At 37.7% G+C, this 12,849-nt stretch overlaps 1 protein-coding gene across 14 annotated transcripts in view; it reads left to right on the plus strand.

Moving 5' to 3' along the window:
* The window catches only part of ELF2 (E74 like ETS transcription factor 2), a 130,174-nt gene that overhangs the window by 63,071 nt on the left and 54,254 nt on the right, over positions 1–12,849 (plus strand). For 3 of the 14 annotated variants that reach the window (XM_030815696.1, XM_030815694.1, XM_030815692.1), the window contains one exon: positions 7,434–7,592. The exons of 8 other annotated variants lie outside the window; for them this stretch is intronic. The gene's annotated coding sequence lies outside the window, so the exon portion shown is untranslated. The remainder of the gene's footprint in view (positions 1–7,433; positions 7,593–12,849) is intronic. 3 more of the 14 variants (XM_030815697.1, XM_030815691.1, XM_030815695.1) reach the window with 1 other exon arrangement.

Consider the following 12,849-nt stretch of genomic DNA (forward strand, 5'->3'; position numbering starts at 1 on the left):
CCATTTCTAAACAAATAAACAAAAAACCAGGCATCCAACGACTTCATGTGGGCTTTGTGACTGTAGTCTGGAGTGGGATCTGATTTACAGTACATAGTACATATCTTTTTATGAGAGTTTGGAGAATTTTCCAGTCTGAAGCTAGAAGTATAGTGGCAGAGATGAATTTTCTTCTTGAGGAAAAGGATAGGTAGAACAGTTAAAAGTATTTTGTAGGATGATGTTTTGGATTATATATTGTAGCTGATTTTATTACAAGAGCATAACTAAACAGAACACTAATAGCAGAAGAAAAAAAGTATGGTAGCTTAAGTTGAAAGCAAAAAAGTAGAACCTGTTTGAAATTTCTGGATGATGTTTTGGTAAAAAAATAAGGAAAACTATGATTTTGGTAGCAAATTGGAAACTTTAAAAAAGATAAACTATGGCACCAAATTTGCATAAGTTAGTAAATTAGGATGTTTATCACATTAAAATACCAGAGCAGATTGGTCGAATCTTATTATTGGTATAATTGACTGTAAATGTTTTATTAATTTAGATTAATTCAGGTGAAACCAATTCAGAATAGGAAGCGAATGTAATCTACTTAAGGGATTTTATTTTCTTAGTCTTCTTGAACTCTGAGGGTAATGATATCATTTGCTGGGCAGAGATATTAGTGATTGTGAAAAGGAGGATATGGGAAGTCTGGGTAAAATAACAGTTACTTTTGTGATTTGTTTTTTTTTGTAAGTGGTTTTTGAATATTTGATAATTTTAAAATTTACTTCAACACAAAAAGAAAATGTAAGCATATTACTTATATCATTCTAAAATGGTATAAAAGCACCTCAAAAATTCATTGTACATGTTCCATCTTGGCTCATGGATTTTTGTTTGTTTGTTTGTTTGAGACAGAGTCTCGCTCTGTCACCAGGCTGGAGTGCAGTGGTGCAATCTTGGCTCACTGTAACCCCCGCCACCCGGGTTCAAATGATTCTCCTGCCTCAGCCTTCCGAGTAGCTGGGACTACAGGTGCACACCGCCACGCCCAGCTAATTTTTGTATTTTTTGGTAGAGACGGGGTTTCACCATGTTGGCCAGGGTGGTCTCGATTTCTTGACTTCGTGATCTGCCCACCTCGGCCTCCCAAAGTGCTGGGATTATAGGCACAAGCCAACATGCCCAGCCTGGCTCATGGATTTTAATGTAACTTTATAAAGATTGTTAATATTCATAGATTAGTTTTCAAATCAGCTAATCTGAGCTTAATATTGTTTCTATTAAGAATCAGGCCGAGCGTGGTGGCTCAGGCCTGTGATCCCAGCACTTTGGGAGGCCGAGGCGGGTGGATCACAAAGTCAGGAGATCTAGATCATCCTGGCTAACACGGCGAAACTCCATCTCTACTAAAAATACAAAAAACTAGCTGGGCGTGGTGGCATGCATCTGTAGTCCCAGATACTTGGCAGGCTGAGGCAGGAGACTCACTTGAACCCAGGAGGCGGAGGTTGTGGTGAACCGAGATAGTGCTACTGCACTCCAGCCTTGGGGACATAGCGAGACTCTGTCTCAAAAAAAACAAAACAAAACAAAAACTAAAACAAGAATCAAATGCATTTTTAAATGAGTTAAAATCTGAATAAGTTTTCATTCTTCTGACATCTAGGGCATATACAAATGAATAAAGAGTGGTATGCATATTTCCTTTTAGTTAATGAATTAGGATTAGGTTCATTTCTTATAAAATTGAAACTCAGATTACAGATACATGTAGGTTTTAAGGAAGAAGCTGACTGGGAAGAAAAGGAATACTTATAAAATGGCAGATTTTATTTGGTGAATTGGGGGAATTGAGATCTGTATAGAATACTTCCCTGTGTATGTCTAGGAAAACTTCATGGAATGCTCCTACATTATAATTTAGATTATGTCAGTCTAAAAAATGTTATAATTATATTTATTGGCTTGTTCTGACAGTTATCTGCATGTTCTCATTGGAGTGTTTTTTCCCTTTGATTCCTAAATACCCATATGTATGTGTCCATGTCATAAACAGTGTTCTATTGTCATTTATGTTGGAGTACTAAAATCATATTATGATTTGCATGTAGCCATCTTTATTATTTTGTATATAAAAGAATTTCTCTTTTTGTTAGTAGTAATTATGGGCTGTTTGTTTCTCCTTTTTGTAGATTAACAGTCTACGTTTCCCTCACAGAGCTTATGTGTAATACTAATGTTCTCTTAAATTGTATAGGAGAAACCAAATATATTTTGAAACTTTAAAAATAGGCATGTTCATCTAAACATATAGTAAATTGCTTGTGATAACATTTGCAGATTAGTAATTATAAAGAGACTTTGAGGAAGAATGATGAAATATAGGTGAAGGGTGGTCTTGACTCTGGCAGGTATAAAATATCTTCCCCAGTGGCTGCAGGCTCCATCAGTTCTAGGGACCTGCTGGATAGACTGGTACGGTGAATGAGGGGAGGGAAGGAGTTTTTTTGATTCCCTACAGGAGTTTGAAGGTACAGTTTTTATGTTCACTTTAAAAAATTATAAAAATTATATATAATATAAATTTAAAAGGTTGTTACAAATTACCATTTAACAAGCACCACGTTTATACCAATGAACTCAATAATAAATAAGTGTTGATAGAAATCTTTTAAGACCAGACTAGGCTGGGCATGGTGGTTCACACCTGTAATCCCAGCACTTTCAGAGGCCGAGGCAGGTGAATCATGAGGTCAGGAGTTCGAGACCAGCCTGACCAACATGGTGAAACCCCATCTCTACTAAAAATACAAAATATTAGCCAGGCGTGGTGGCGCACAGCTGTAATCCCAGCCACTCAGGAGGCTGAGGCAGGAGAATCGCTTGAACCCGGTAGGCGGAGGTTGCAGTGAGACGAGATCGTGCCACTGCACTACAGCTTGGGCGACACAGTGAGCCTCCATCTCAAAAAAAAAAAAAAAAAAGACTGGACTAAGGCGACTGAGCTGTCTAGGATTTGCTTCTTCATTTTTCACCTTAAATACTTATTACTATATTTATCCCTTTAACTTTCCAGTTTAGTTTGTGAGCAGGTTATGTCTGCATTTGTTATATGTGAGGCACTGTTTTCAACATGTTTCTTTTCAGGGGCAATTTAGTTGTGGAGATGAAAAAAAAATCTATGTTATATTCAAAATACAAAGCAGTCAATAGTCAAATGAGCGTTATTTACAAATTCAAAGGAATTTTCTGAAGAGGAAAGTTCAATTTACAGGATTAGGGAATGTTTTAGAGAAAGTAAAGGACACATGATAGGATCTAGGTGGACAAATAGGAGGTAGGTGAAATGCATTGTAAACTGAGGGAAATAGAATTAATAAATGGGTAGACTATTGAAATTCAATACTTGTTCAGAAGATCTTGAGTAAATAAGACATTGGCAGGAGATTTCATTAAGAGCTATGACTAGATTGTGAATTAAATCTCAAGAGTTAGTAATTAGGCACATAAGGAAGCAGAAAGGTTTGGAAGGTTTTAAGTAGAAAATACTAGGGGGCCAGTACCTTGGGAGGCAGAGGCAGAGGTGGGAGGATCTCTTGAGGCCAGGAATTCAAGACCAGCCTGGGCAACATAGTGAGACTCCATCTCTTAAAAAAAAAATTTAAAAATTAGCCGGCTATGGTGGTGTGCACCTGTAGTCCTAGCTACTTGAGAGTCTGAGGCCAGAGAATCCTTTGAGATTAGAGTTTGAGGTTACAGTGAGCTATGATTGTAGTACCATTGTGCTCCAGCCCGAGTGACAGTGAGCCATGTCTCTAAAAAGAAAGTACTATGCAATTAGTATTTCAGTTGGATATAGGATTAATTATAGGGGGAAAGATGAGACAGGAAGACTAGCTGTTGTAGTATGAGTTGAAGGATGACTTGAGAAATATAACGAGGTAGTAGCAACAGGAACAGAAAGGGCTTGTATAAACCATATTACTATATGTGATCTGATATGACGTATAAGGGGAGAGGCACAGTTAGGTAAAATATTCTGCTTTTTGACGCTTGGTGATGGTGATAGTAGCACATATGATTTGAGGAAGGCAAGATTGGTGAAGCAGATAAGTTTGGTAATAGTCATGATGATTTTGAGTTGAAGCAGAACTTTAAAGATGAATATTTAGGCATTTAAAGATGCACAAATGTGGCCGAGTGCAGTGGCTCATGCCTGTAATCCCAGCACTTTGGGAGGCCAAGGCAGGCGGATCACTTAAGGTCAGAAGTTTGAGAGCAGCCTGCCCAACGTGGTGAAACCCCATCTCTACTAAAAATACAAAAATTAGCTGGGTGTGGTGGTGCATGCCTGTAATCCCAGCTACTCAGGAGGCTGAGGCAAGAGAATTGCCTGAACTGGGAGGCGGAGGTTGCAGTGAGCTGAGATCATGCCACTGCACTCCAGCCTGGGCAACAGAAACTCTTATCTCAAAAACAAACAATCAGACAAACAAAAAAGATGCACAAATGTGTAGTCAAGGTCCCATCACAAAAGAGATGGCATGCTCAAATTAGGATAATTTAAGGAATGTTTTAATAAAAGGCTAGTTACAAACATGTAGGCAAATATAAGATAACCATAAGAGACAGGGCAGTACTGCAGACCTAGCAATAACTGCTGTTTCTGTCCTTTGGCACATGGGCCAAGGGGAAGGAAGGGTGACCAGAATCTTGAAGAATAGAGCCCTGAACAGGGGAGTCACCTTGGGAGATTCTGGAACCTTTGATCAAAGGACACAGCTAGCTGGAGGGCAATGCCTCTTCCCAATAATACCCTGCTAAGGTACGCCATTGAGCAAACTCAGTCTGAAGCCATAGGAATCCCGTTGATGAAGTCAGTCTCCAGGGACAGAGAGCAAGTTGAAGAAGGGTGGAGAATAAATCTGGAGGGGCAAATGGAAGATATCTAGTACAACTAAAGCTTAGTAAAGAAAGGTCAGGGAGAAACTGATTTGGGAATCATCCTCATTTAAAGATGTGGAAATAAATTTCCAAGGGGAAACGTATTTCACAGATTTTTCCCAAGGAAGCAGGTATGTAAATTCTATATTTGTCTCTCTGTGATAGAGAACAAAAGACATAGAATTAAGGAATTAACCTTAGAGAATGTTTACATTGTAAAGAGTGGAGAAGAAACAAAGAGTAGTCAAATATGATAGAAAATCCTGGGTGACTATTTCTGAGTTGTTTTTTTTTTTGTCCTTTAAGTAGCTCTCTTTAGTAGGAAGGGGAAGAACATTGACTTGGGTTAGTTAGTTCTGATTTCAAATTTCCCCTTTATCACTTACTTGGCAGTATTTAACCTTTTCAGAGTGTTTCACTGTCAGAAAATAGGAATTCAGGGTTGTGAAGATTACATACAATAAATACATAAAGCACAGTGCTTGTGACATAGAGTTTCTTTAACTTCATTAGCACCTTCCCTGTGACTTCAAGTATGGACAGGACTTTTATACATTAGAATGGAATATTTGTTTAACTTTGTTTATGTCTTTTGTTTTCTCCTTCCTTTTGCTTCCACTTTAAAAAAAAAACAAATGCTTTATACCTTCAGTTTATACTTTTTCCTTGTCATTCCTTCCTTGATTATTGTGCTCTGGCATCTCCATTTATCATTCTACTGAAGCTCTTTATCAGATTTCAGTGGCCACTCTTCTGTCAAATTCAGTGACCCATAGAATCATCCAGAAGTAATCCTTCATAATCTGGCCTTCTTATCTGCTGAAACACTGTATTCTCCTAGTTATTTTTCTTATTGACCTTTGCATGGATTGCACTATTTATGCTTCTGAGCGTTTGCTCAAAGACAGTTTCCTCCTATCTATAATGTGTTCAGGTAGGTATTAGCCATCCTTTAAGGCCCAACTACATGAAGATTTCCAAAATGATGGTGGTCTACAGTAAACATTCCCTTACCTGATCTGTTATACCATCTGGATATAGGTACTTTCTTGTATTTTATTATTTTTATCTATTATCGCTTATATTATTTCTGTTGTATATACTCCTATTGTTTTCCCAGTGAGTGTATAAGCACCTTGAAGACGGAGACCATACTTTTTTCTTTTGTTAAATATACTGTTGAACATATAATAACTAGCTGGAAAATACAAATGGAAACAGATTGGGTTCTGAGTTAGTATTGTAGTATAATCAAGAACCATCTATGTAAAGTCATACTTAAGTCTCATTTTAAAAATCACAGTTGGTGTTCATCATTCTTGCTTGTATCTAATAATTTGATTTTTTTTTTTTTGAGGTGGAGTCTCACTCTGTCACCCAGGCTGGAGTGCAGTGGTGCGATCTCGGCTCACTGCAACCTCCGCCTCCCGGGTTCAAGCGATTCTCCTGCCTCAGCCTCCCAAGTGGCTGGGACTACAGGTGTGTGCCACTATGCCCAGCTAATTTTTGTATTTTTAGTAGAGATGGAGTTTCACCATGTTGGTTGGCCAGGATGGTCTTGATCTCTTGACCTCGTGATCTGCCTGCTTCAGCCTCCCAAAGTGCTGGGATTACAGGCGTGAGCCACTGTGCCCAGCTCGCTCTCTTGCCTAGGCTGGAGTGCAGTGGCACTGCAACCTCTGCCTCTTGGGTTCAAGCAATTCTCGTGCCTCAGTCTCCTCAGTAGCTGGGATTACAGGCACTCGCCACACATATATGGCTAATTTTTGTATTTTGGTAGAGACGGGGTTTCTCCTTGTTGTACAGGCTGATCTTGAACTCCTGGCCTCATGCGATCTGCCTGCCTCAGCCTCCCAAAGTCCTGGGATTACAGGCCTAATTTTTTTCTTAAAAGCAATACATGCTTAATGGAAAAAATTGGAAAGTATTGCAAAGAATAAGCAAACTGAAAATCATCACCCCTAATCTTAGCAACAAGGAGACAAGGATTGTTGCTTTTTTAAAAAACATTTCCTTTTAGTCTTTTTTAAAAAATGCGTTTTAATCATAAAATATTATATAATACAAGCAGACTGATTAATCTTTGCTAATTTTAATAAACATTGGCTGTCAAGTGGTCTGGTTGGTAGCTTCCTACTTCTGTCTTCTGACCACTGGGGACAGGACTTTGCTTCTTAACCACGTATCAAGACATTAACATTTAGTCTTATTAGTTAATTATCAAGAAAACTTAAACCATTTTTAGTGATCAAAAAAATTGTGTTTAAACATTAGTTGAAAAGATAGATGATGATGATGAGAATTTTTATATAATTCAATGAGAAAGCAGTGCTTTTTAAAAATAAAAATGAAAGTTTAGGTTTTTAAAATGCAGTTTAAAAAATAAAACCAGATTTCCTTCATGAAAAATAAGATAAGGAGCCAAATTTCTTTCTTGAAGAATCTCAGGACTAATTTGACTTCATGATGAGCTGTCATAACTTTTATATTTGTTATACCATCAGAAATCCTCCCTGTGGCACAAAAGGACTCCTTTAATTAGAAAATATTGTTGCCACAGGGAGGTAGAAGATCGACATGAAAAACTGGGGATCTGAAAAGGAGCCCCTATCCTAGGATTACCTGAAGGTGAAACAGATTGAGCCAGAAGGAAGACAATGCTGGTAGGTTGGTTTTTAATTTATTAAGAATGTTTATAATTTTATATTTCATTAAAATTATTTCATCTACCTTTACCATATTTTTGTTTAAAGGGTGACAATGATTCCTCCTTAAGGAAGGAGAAGTAATATGATAATATTTTTCCTCCAAGATAGTTTGCTGAGTTATCCCTTGCCATATTCTTAATATTTGTTTCTTTTTATAGATAAAGCTCTGGGGCTATTTCATGCCTCTACTTCCCTGGAAGCTACTGTTTACTGAACGTCTTTAAGTCATTTTTTTTTTTTGTCATTTCTGTTGTTTTTGCTTCTAATCTACATCTTTTCCTAAATTTTTAGTAAGTGTTTTTTCCCCCAATTATTTATTTTCTTGAGGTTAGCCTAGCCCTAAGTTTTCTAAAATGGTAAAATGTGAATCTTAAGTTCATTTGGCTTTTACTCTAGAATTGTTTGAATTGTAATTGTACTGTGATTTAGATCAGACAGTATTATTAGATAAAAAATTTTAGTACTTTAGTAACTATCAGCCAGGTATAGTGGCTCAAGCCTGTAATCCCAGCACTTTGGGAGGCCGAGGTCAGGAGTTCAAGACCAGCCTGGCCAACTTGGCGAAACCCCATCTCTACTAAAAAATACAAGAAATTAGGCAGGCGTGGTGGTGGACGCCTGTAATCCCAGCAACTGGGGAGGCTGAGGCAGGAGAATCGCTTGAACCCAGGAGGTGGAGGTTGGAGTGAACTGAGATGGCACCACTGCACTCCAGCCTGGACAACAGAGACAGACTCTGTCTCAAAAAAACAAAACAAAACAAAAACAACAACAACAAAAAAAAACTATTTCATTTAGCCTGAGATGCTTTCAATGGTAAGAAACATTATTTTTATACCACTAAAGGAAAAAATGCTGCCAAACATAAACTTTAAGAGACTATCAACTTTAAGATAGGTACTGATTTCAGAGATGTCAAATGTGAAAAAATGTGTATCTTAGGATTAATGAAATATGATTTGCAATTATGAATCTTTCCTGAAACTCTCATTTACTGGGAATTAAACATTAAAATATGAGGCTTATGAAAAATGGAGGTGAGTTGTGGTATAGAAATCCATATCAATGCTGAGCATGCTGTCTAAATTTTGTGTGTGTGTGTGTGTGTGAGACTGAAGTCTCGCTGTGTTGCCAGGCTGGAGTGCAGTGGCGCGATCTTGGCTCACTGCAGCCTCCTGGGTTCAGGCAGTTCTCCTGCCTCAGCCTCCTGAGTAGCTGAGATTACAGGCATGCACCACCACACCTGGCTAATTTTTGTATTTTTAGTAGAGATGGGGTTTCACCATGTTGGCCAGGATGGTCTCGATCTCCTGACCTCATAATCTGCCTGCCTTGACCTCCCAAAGTGCTGGGATTACAGGCGTGAGCAACAATGCCCGGCCTCTCAATTCTTTAATGTCTTTTAAGAGAGGATATTTAAGTAAAAAAATCATATAACCATATTGTTTAAAATTATACAAAATAACCATAAGGTATCAGATTATGGAGTATATAGAAAAAGAAAATCTATTTTAATATGACATTTACTTCATTTTAATATGACATATTTACTTCAATAGAGTGTTATGCTAATTGAATATCACTTAATTAGTATAACTTTGAGATCTAAAAAGAAAATGAAATGAAGCTTCTGCTTTTTAAGCTGTCTTTTAAAAACAGGATCCTTTAAGGGCTCGTTAAAATAGCACGATTTTTAGTGCACTTGAATGTATGTTTTACAGATTATTAATTATATGAAGGAGAAAATAGTGGCCAAAAGCAAAACCTACTCCGTCAATTAATAAAGCAGAAATGAAAAGGAATGATTTATTTTTAACTTTTTTTTTTTTTGAGACATGGTCTTTCTCTGTCGTCCAGGCTGGAGTATAGTGGTGCAGTCTTGGCTCACTGCAACCTCTGCCTCCCGGGTTCAAGCGATTCTCCTGCCTCAGCCTCCTGAGTAGCTGGGATTACAGGTACCCACCACCAGGCCCGGCTGATTTTTGTATTTTTAGTAGAGACGGGGTTTCACCATGTTGGCCAGGCTGGTCTCAAACTCCTGACGTCAAGTGACCCGATCTGTCCTCCTTGGTCTCCCAAGGTACTGGGATTACAGGCATGAGCCATTGCGCTCGGCCAATTTTTTTTTTTTTTTTTTTGAGACAGGGTCTCTGTCACCGAGACTGGAGTGCAGTGGCACGATCTTGGCTCACTGCAAACTGTGCCTGCCAGGTTCAAGTGATTCTCCTGCCTCAGCCTCCCTAGTAGCTGGGATTACAGGCACCCACCACCACACCCTCCCAGAGTGCTGGGATTACAAGCGTGAGCCACTGCACTCAGCCAATTTTATTTTATTTTATTTTGAGACAGGGTCACTCTTTGGCACCCAGGCTGGAGTGCAGTGGTATGATCAGGGCTCACTGGAGCCTTTACTGTCCCAGCTCTAGTGCTCCTCCCACCTTAGCCTCCCTAGTAGCTGGGACTACAGGCAAATGCCACAACACTCAGCTAACTTTTTTATTATTTGCAGAGACAAGATCTCAGTATGTTGCCCAGGCTGGTCTCATACTACTGGGCTCAAGCAATTCTCCCATCTTGGCCTCCCACAGTGCTGGGATCATAGGCATGAGCCACCCTGCCTGGATGAAAAGGAATGATTTTAAATGATGTTTGTATACCAAGAAACATCTGTTTTATGTAAAGGAAAGAAAAGTATATCTAGATGATAGATCATTAAAAGATATTTGTTTGATTTTGGAAACTAGTAGCCATTCATTCCTTTGTATTCAGAGAGACTTTAAAATTTTTTTTTATTTATCTTTTTTGATAGGGAGTCTTGTTCCGTCACTCAGGCTGGAGTGCAGTGGTGCAATTCCGGCTCCCTGAAACTTCCGCTTCCTGGTTCAAGTGATTCAGAGAGACTTTTTAAAGAAACACTAGTTAACTTTTAATTTTGCTATATAACAGTTTATCTAAATAATACAATTTTATTAATTCAGACTGAGGAGAAGCCTAACTGTGGATTATATAGAATTTTAAATGAGTAGCAAACAAGGTTACAAGTGTTGCCAAGTAGAGATAGTTTTTAAGATTTTCTTAGATGTACAAATAGGAATGCTTTAACACATATCTCTAGGCAAATCCATACATCCATTCAGCCATCTGTCAGTGCTTACTGAGGACCTGCAATGTCCCAGCCTCAGAGCTGAATATCTTGTGGTAAACAAGACCTTCTCTTTGCCCTCATCAGGCTTTCAGCTATATGTAGATGAACAATTTATTAAACATGTTATTATGATAAAATGTGATGAGAATTATGATAGGATTAATTAAAAGTTTATGGGAGTAAACAGCAGGAGAATGCCTTCCTGAGGATGTGACATCTGAAGTAATTATTCAGGCAGAGAATAGCAAGGTTGAAAGTCTGGAGGAAGAAACACAAGGCTTATTTGAGTTGCTGAAAGAGATTCAGTAGGGCTAGAGTATGAATTATGAGAAAGAAAGGGGATTAAAATGAGGTGTAAGAGGCAAAACAGAAAAAAATCTTATTGCTGAGGGCATTTAAAGCTTTGTATCTGTTTCTTGGATCAATTAAGTCTAAAGGGCAGTGAGGAGCCTTTTTAAAGTTTTGAGCAGTTTTGAAAAATACAAATTTAGTTTTCTTCGAAATAGTAAGTGCTGTAAATGAAAAAAGGAATAGGACAGTCAAAGAATTACTTAAAGTCTCAACTCCTTGGTTTCTCATTCATAGCTCCCTGATATCTAGCTAACTGTTCTTTTTCACCTTCCACTAAGTTGTCTACCTCTCCAGATTTGGGGTATAGGTATGCTCATTGCCTACACTAAGCTAAAAGTAGTAGAGATTAAGATAGTTGCTCAGCCAGCCTTTCTTTTTGGAGTTAACAAGGTAGGTGCTTTGTACGGTGCTGTTTCAGGAGGAGGAATCATTGTCCCTTATCCATTGTCCATGCCCATTTGTGTAAACTTGTGGGTTTTTCCAGGACCTGGGTGAGACTCAAAACAGCGAGTCGTGATTGAATACCATGCCTATTTGTTGAATTTGTTAGGTATTTATCTAGGCTGGTGGCCTTTAAGTCAATTGTGTAATAGGAGTATTATTTTATATTGAGACCTCGTCTGTACAAAAAGAAAAAAAAAAAGAAAGGCTGGTATGGTGGCATGGACCTGTAGTCCCAGCTACTCCTTGCAGCCCCAGGTGTTCAAGGTTTCATTGAGCTGTGATGGCGCCACTGCTCCAGCCTGGGCAAACAAGCAAGACCCTGTCTCCAAAAAAAAAAAAAAAAAAAGTATATCATTTTGATCATTTGGACTAGACAGCGTAAGTTAATATATTTCTTTTGGTCTTGATGTCTTTGAGGACTAACTTATAAGTAAAAGTTATCTTGAAACTCTTTCTGTATTTTCAGCGCTGCATACAAACAACTGCTGGTTTTTATTTCCACTGGCATCATTGACAGTGTTCTAGGCCTTAGGTGTCATAGTAGATACTGTAAAGACAATTATATACAGAAGAGCTATGATTTGAGCCTTCACAACTAAATATATATCAAAGGGCTTTATAATGGATTTTTTTCTTTTTAAAAAATGTAATACACAATATTTAGAATATTAAAAAAACTGGAAAATTCAACTAATGTGTGTGTACTACTAAAATTAATAAAATATTGGCAGCAGTGTTAATTTAAATACGTCTTATGTTCCCCAATTTAATTTTCCCCTTTCTTCCTTAAGATAATTACTATCCTGTTTATTAATGATATAATGGAATATTTACAATAGAAGTATGGAAGATTCCGGATATGTGTGTTTTTTAATTGCCAAAAAGAAGTGATCTTTTAGTTTAACAACAATTATTTTGGAGTAGGTTGGCCTGTTAGTGACAAGTTCTCATTTTTATATGGATTTAGATAAAGATTCAAATCATAGCTCCTAAGCAATGCAGTTGTTTAAGATGAAATGAGAGATTGTGAGTATCTTTACAACTGGAGATTTTAAAGCATGAACTAGAATGCCACTTAAGGATATTGTAAAGAGAATTCAAGTGTCAGGTAGGTATTCAAACTAGGTTTCTTTTATAATTTTCAATTCTGAGATGCTGTTTCTTAATAACTTCATTCTGTAAAAGCATGAAAAAACATGATTGTCTGTGATACGGTTATCAGTTCAGTCTCCCGATTAGAAAGGTGTTTCATGAAACAAAGATTAGTTTTTT

Source organism: Nomascus leucogenys, chromosome 7b (genome assembly GCF_006542625.1).
Source record: "Nomascus leucogenys isolate Asia chromosome 7b, Asia_NLE_v1, whole genome shotgun sequence".
Classification (NCBI taxonomy): Eukaryota; Metazoa; Chordata; class Mammalia; order Primates; family Hylobatidae; genus Nomascus; species Nomascus leucogenys.